The following is a 6,801-nucleotide window of genomic DNA, read 5'->3' on the forward strand; positions in this document are numbered from 1 at the left end:
TTACTGACATCTAAAACTAAACGGGTAAACTGTCTATAAGGAATTTTCTATATTTCATATAAGAGAGATGAAAAATGTCTGCGTGACCGGAGAGAACGGTATTATAATAATGACATGCTCTAAAGAAAAAGTCATTTTTCCTTGAGTTAGTCCTAGGTATGTTTGTGAATATGTAAACCCATAAGCCATTTGAAATGAATAAATAAAGGAATATATTAAATTATCTTTAAGTACATTTCGATGGATAACAATCGACCCGTAATCGCATCAAAAACATAGAACAAAGTTTAGAACAAAGTTTGTTTCCTTACAGAAAAAATAAAAACACCGTAATTTTCACAGCGTTTTACTTTGTAACAAAGAGAAGAAAACAAACGAGATCTTAAGTGACAAGATTCAGAAAAATAATGTGCCAAACGTTTTCAAAAGAGAGTGGTATTTTAGTTCATCAAGTGAGAATAAGTGAGGGAAAATCGCTTATTGGAAACTCATTTCAGCGCCCGGGAAAATGCACATAGTGAGATATTCCGTTGAGTCATCTAGCTGGGAAAACTCTACTCCACTTTCCATCCTCAAGCTTTCAACAACTGAAAAGAAGGTAGTGTGACCTATTACAACACCAGGTTTGAAGTTTTTGAGAAAAACATTTTTGAGAATGGGAATATGGGAGTCTAGGCATTTACAGGGCTTACTACCTGTTATTGGCTGGTTTAAGTAGCCACTTTACACACTGTGTAACATTCGCCATTCTGCCTATGTTTGAATATCCACATTTCTTCAACTCTTCCATCTGTTGACTGTTGTGAAGTATAAGAGCTGAAACCTTTATCATATCGGTGAGATTCATCCGGCTGAACCAATCCACCTACTACTTCACCTTTTACCGGGTAGTTAATTCAACAATATTTTTAGTGTATCCAAATTTATTTTTCAATTTTTTTGTATTTATTAGTGATGTATTACGGCAGATAAAGAATGAGTTGTTAGACCTACTTGAAGAAATTGGGTTGTATGGAAAAATATAAAGATTATTTACAGCCTCTTTTGGAATCAAACTGCAGAGGTCCGTATAAATGACATTAAAACTGATAACATACATATCCTGAATATACTAAATTCAACAACCATTATGCACACTATCTCAAAGACAAGAGTTTGGTAAATATCGGTCACCATATTATAGGACATCTCTGATAATCTTCCATTTCCCAACCCAAGAGTTAATTAACTGAGTAAATAACCTGAAAATTCTACTGTTTTTAAGCCGCTAAGTCTAGAATAAATGAACCAGGAGATGCAAGTGGAAGATGTACTGCAAACAGATCTCACAAATTGCAACCAGAAGATCACCTCCATTTTCCGCACATGTTTTTAGCCATTTTTAGAAATTCTCTTCTTTTGCCGCTACCACCGGAGGTTGGCGACAATCGTTTTGAATTTAACACTAACCTGGGCCATTCTAATCAGTGCTTCTGCATCCGGTACACCAACCGTGATACTCTTTTCCATCCTTTATATTTTCTTCCATAATATGTTGAAGAAGAGCATACTTCCATTGCGGAATATGTTACAAAAGTGTGAGGCTTTTCTTCTTTTGACAGTGGTCAGTAACTCCCTCTCTTTGTGCATAATGCTTAAAAACTGCTTCATTGGAGACACGACTAGTTCATGACATCGAAGCATTCTTCTGAAAAACCAAAGTTCAAAGGACTCAATTTTGTTCATCGTTGAAACTTTAAGAATCCAACCCTCGACTCCATACAGCAACACTAGCAATACGTAAGTTTTTATTGCTTTCCATCTTGTGTTTAGTTTAAAATGTCAGTTGCACGGGAGTTTCTACATTTTATAAAAGGTTGATCTAGCTATTTTATTTCCTGTCTTTATTTCAGAATCCAGATTCCATCCTAAATATTTCAAACAGGTAACCTGTTCTATCCCACCACCATCTTTAGTGAGATAAATGATAGTGCATATCCGTTTGCTGGCCACTATAACTTTGGTTTTGAGAGCGTTCATTCTGAGTCTGAATTCCTTACCTGCATTATTTACCTCTTCGACAAGTTGCTGTAGATGATCAGCAGTTTAAGAATTAATGGCAGTATCATCAGTGTATTTTATATTATTGATTACTTTACCATTTTTTTAATTTCTATGTCAACATTTGCAAGGTCTCTTTAAAATGAAAATTCGCAGTATAAATTAAAAAACATTGGTAAAAGTATGCAACCCTGTCTTACACCTTTCAGAATATGTATGTTTTGACTTTTAATTTCATTTATACGGACGTGTGCAGATTGATTTCAATAGAGGTTATAGATAATCCTTATCTTATATCCCATCCAATCCAATTTTGTTTAGAAGGTCCAGCAACTAATCGTGTCTGACATTATCAAATGCCTTCTTATAGTCTATAAAACACATATATTTATCTCTTTGTTGATCAAGACATTTTTGGGGGAGCATTTGAATAGAAAAAAGAGCCTTCTTTGTGCCAAAATCACAACGAAAACCAAATTTTGTCTCGCTTATATTTATATCAACCTTTTTTCTAAAGCCTGTTGTGCAAGATTCGTAAAAATATCTTCAGACCGTGACTTTTTAAACTAATCAATCTGTAGTCGTTACATGACTTAGCAAAGGTTTTTTAAGTAGTGGGATGAATTTTGATGTTAATCATTCTGGTATTATCTGTTGTATGTCAAACATTTTGTTAAAAATTTTAAGCAGAAGATCAACGCCGCTTGAATCCAAGTGTTTTAAAATTGTTCCCACTATTAGGTCCGGACTTGTTGATTTTCATGTTTTATTTGTGACATGACCATTTTTAATTCGACCTTTATAATACTTGTACCACTTTGTCCCTCGGAGATATTGATGGATCTATTATCATACAAAAAGTTTTCTATCTATGCCTTCCGCACTTTTGCTTGATCCTCTTTGTCAATTATTAAGTTATTCCGTCCATCTACAAGTTTTGCCGTCATCGGTTTCCTCGTTATTCTTGCCACTTCCTTTATTTACTTGTGCAAATTAAGTTTTCTTGTCTATTCTCCAATAATTAAATTTCCTCACTTTATATATTTAGACAGCGTTCTTTGGCTTTCTTTGTTTTTTATTTAATAAGCATTCGTAGGTCACGATATCTCACGCGATCCTGTTTATTTTCTGTTTTTTCTTTCATCAGGCACAGAATGTGATTTGTCATCCAGTCTTGTCGTTTTTCCCTTTTTTTACTCTCCAGTTTGTTTGTTGCTGTATTGACAACGACTTTTTTTACTTCGTTTTAAGTTTCATATATATTGCTAGTATTTAAATCAATATATATTATGCCATAATTAAGGTTTCTAGATAGTAAATTTTAAGTTTCATCTTTATTGCTAGTGTTTAAAGCAATATATATAATGCCATTATAAGGGTTCTAGATAGTGAATTCCTTGTGTCGGCATCTTAAAATTTTACAGTGTCTAGTTTTTTTGGGTTATTTATGGTATTTTTAGTTTTTTAATCAACTTACGGTATTGGTTGTTAACCAGTATATTTTTTTTAATTATTCAGCTTATTATTTAAATGTACAATATAGCACTACTGCCAATTACAATGAACATAAATTTTAGAATTAAGTAACAACAAAAACATTGTTGAAGTCCATAAAAATAATAGTAAAAAACGACGAATAAATCACTAATACACATTACGATACATAGTTAGAGAGAGATAGTCTTAAATTGGTAATCCCAGTATGGAAAAGATCCAGTTCTCTTGGTAGGCTGTTTAACAGACCAGTCATTCTCCCCACAGGCATCATCAACGGTCAATTTGCCCTGCATTCTGGAGGAACAAATGGTCTGTGATACCTAGTTCTTCAATAGTTGCTGGTACATATATATTAATATCTCGTTCAGAATTTTAAAGGTAAAGTAATAGCAGAGTCTAGGCAGACATGACAAGTCTAGTATGTCATATATTTAACCTAGGAGTAACAACACCACTTGCTTCTGAAATGCTTTCCTTGGGTGCACGAGCACATATACAATGTTACGTAAAATTTTGTGACCATGGTCTAGGCAGACATGACAAGTGTGCCATATTTAACCTAGAATCGATAACACAGCTTGCTTCTTGAATTCTTTCCTTTGGTGTACGAGCACATAGACAATATTAAGTTAGATTTTGTGAGTATGGTCTAGGCAGACATGACAAGCGGGTCATATTTAACGTAGGATCGATAGCACAGCTTGCTTTTTAGATGCTTTCCTTTGGTGTACGAGCACATATACAATGTTAAGGTGGATTTTGTGAATATAGGGTACTGAATTAGTTACTTTCTTTGATCGAAGCGTATCTAAAATAATTTGTAATAAATATGAAGCCTTGGAGATATTTTTTTTTGCACCACAACAGGCCAGGAGGCCCAATTACAGTGGTGAATTACATCACAGTACACCCAGGCATGAGGAAACTCACATTTTAATTTTTGTGTTCTCACCGGGAATCGAACCCGGAACCTTCCGTGCGTGAGTCAAGCGTCTTGACCACTACACGACGAAGATTCAAATTCAAGGTAATTCGCGAATTCAGTTATTTTTCATATAAAAATACATCGCTTTTATGCGCCATTACTTTTTTGATGGGAATGGTTTCAGGCCGGATGCTGCGCAGATATTCGTGTTGGAGCAAATTGAACGAAAATTTCTCTGCCAAATATCTCAAAAGCAAATTGGCCAATGCATTTACCGACCGGGTTCTTAGTAGTGTTGAGAATAATCTATTAGACAATCGAATAATACAAGCAATCTAGTGAACAGATAATTTTAGTAAATATAAGTATTTACCACCTATCAACTTTTTATATATACTGCTTTTGAGATATACCCGTCTCTTCGTCAGGAAATGTCACAATACACTTTCACATTTTAGTATTTGCATGTTGGTGTAGTGAGCGTCCTGACGAAGAGACGGGTACGTCTTGAATCCGGTAGACATAAAAAATCGGTAAGTGGTTAAATACTAATATTTACTAACATGAATTAAAATGTTTAAACTCAAAGTTAATGCCTTACATATAAATAATCAATATTTCTTACAAACATATATTTTATATAAAATAAGTTATAAACATATATTTTATATAAAATAAGTTATAAACATAATTATTATTTTATAATGTTTTGAGTATGTCCAAATGTTTGCAGACAGGTTGGATTAAACTAACTAGTAAAGGAAGTATAAACATTCAAAAATTCTTCCAAGCATTTTCATTACCTAGCAGGTGAAATGGTTCAGCCGGATGAATCTCACCTACATAATAAAGGGTTCAGCCCTTTTACTTCACAAAAGTCAACAGATGGAAGAGTAAGGGGAATTCTGATGTATAAACAAAATAAAAATGCTGAATTTTGCACAATGTGTAAAGTGGCCACTTAAACCAGCCTATGACAGGTCATAAGCCTCATAAGTAAATGCTTAAACTTCCATATCGCATCCTTGATTTTATTAATTCCGTGTACTGTTTTTATCAAACTATGTAACAGAGAAAAAATGTTTATTTATTTATTTCAACACTTTACATACATATACAGTTTAAATTCATATGCATATAGGCGGACATATTGCCATAAGTCAATTTCTTTCTACCTACCCAAAACGTTCAATTTGAGAAAAACCGTGGTATGTGATCATATTGTTGGTATATTACAATATTTTCACTATGGTAATTTTTTTTTTTTTTTAATAAAAATTTAATAAATATCTACACCATACTATAAAGACTGGAGGGGGTAAAGAGGAAAGGAAAGAAGGAGGAGAAAGGAAAAACTCAAATATTCAGGAAGTGACATTTCATACGTAATTTGAATGTACGTCATTAGTGGGTAGATTATTCCATAATTAAGCAGCTACTACTGTGAAACAGGGGGCAAAAAAATAGAGCGGTGAATGGGTATTGAATGGGTTCTCTCATTACAAGACCGAAAAGTTATCCTTGGCATTTACGGGTTAAAATAATGTTTTGACACACGTGCTGAAATCTTTATGTGAGAGTGATATTTTCGAAATGTTTAATAATCCAGGAAACGCCTGAATGTACTTTTTAAATTTTTCAAATACCTACTTCTTATACCAATTGGGATCCTTAACAAAAACGTAATCAGTATTGTAATTATTATTTTAGATGAAATATCATTTGTCAGATTCTTTTTATTTTTGAAATTTTATTGTATTGAAATTACAAAATTTTGTGACTAAAAAAAAAACTTTTTGAAACACTGTAAAATAAAACATTTGTCAGTGTGAAATAAGTTTATGTTCCTTTAATTATGTTTATTTTATTATAATATCAAAATTTTAAATTGGTCAACTATATTCTGAAAATCCCTCTCCTCCACTCCTCCACTCTATTTTCTCATCCCTTAACCTTCTTACGAGCTCTTTTTTTTTCTCATGTCTTATATAATATATTATTTTTCTCTTTACACATGTTCTCTCATTATATTTGTGAAAAACTTTAACTGGATGCATGTACTTTATTTATTGTATTTTTATATTACAAATGTTGTTTTTCCTTAATAAATTTAAAAAATAAAAATCAGTGTGATCAAGAAAATATTACAGAATTCAATCAACAATTCATGATTTTCAATAAAAAAAATTGTAATAATATAAAATGCAATTATTACCGTTAACAAAACAAGCTGTGATTTTCATAAATAAAAGTTCAAATTATTATACTTAACCACTTGTCTTCAAAGCTATGAATTCAATAATTGTGTTTATAAATTCAAGTAATGTCTAGAACTATAA

The sequence above is a fragment of the Micrasema longulum genome, unplaced genomic scaffold (assembly GCF_059751315.1).
Source record: "Micrasema longulum isolate JH-2025_06_02 unplaced genomic scaffold, ASM5975131v1 h1tg001378l, whole genome shotgun sequence".
NCBI classification, from domain to species: domain Eukaryota; kingdom Metazoa; phylum Arthropoda; class Insecta; order Trichoptera; family Brachycentridae; genus Micrasema; species Micrasema longulum.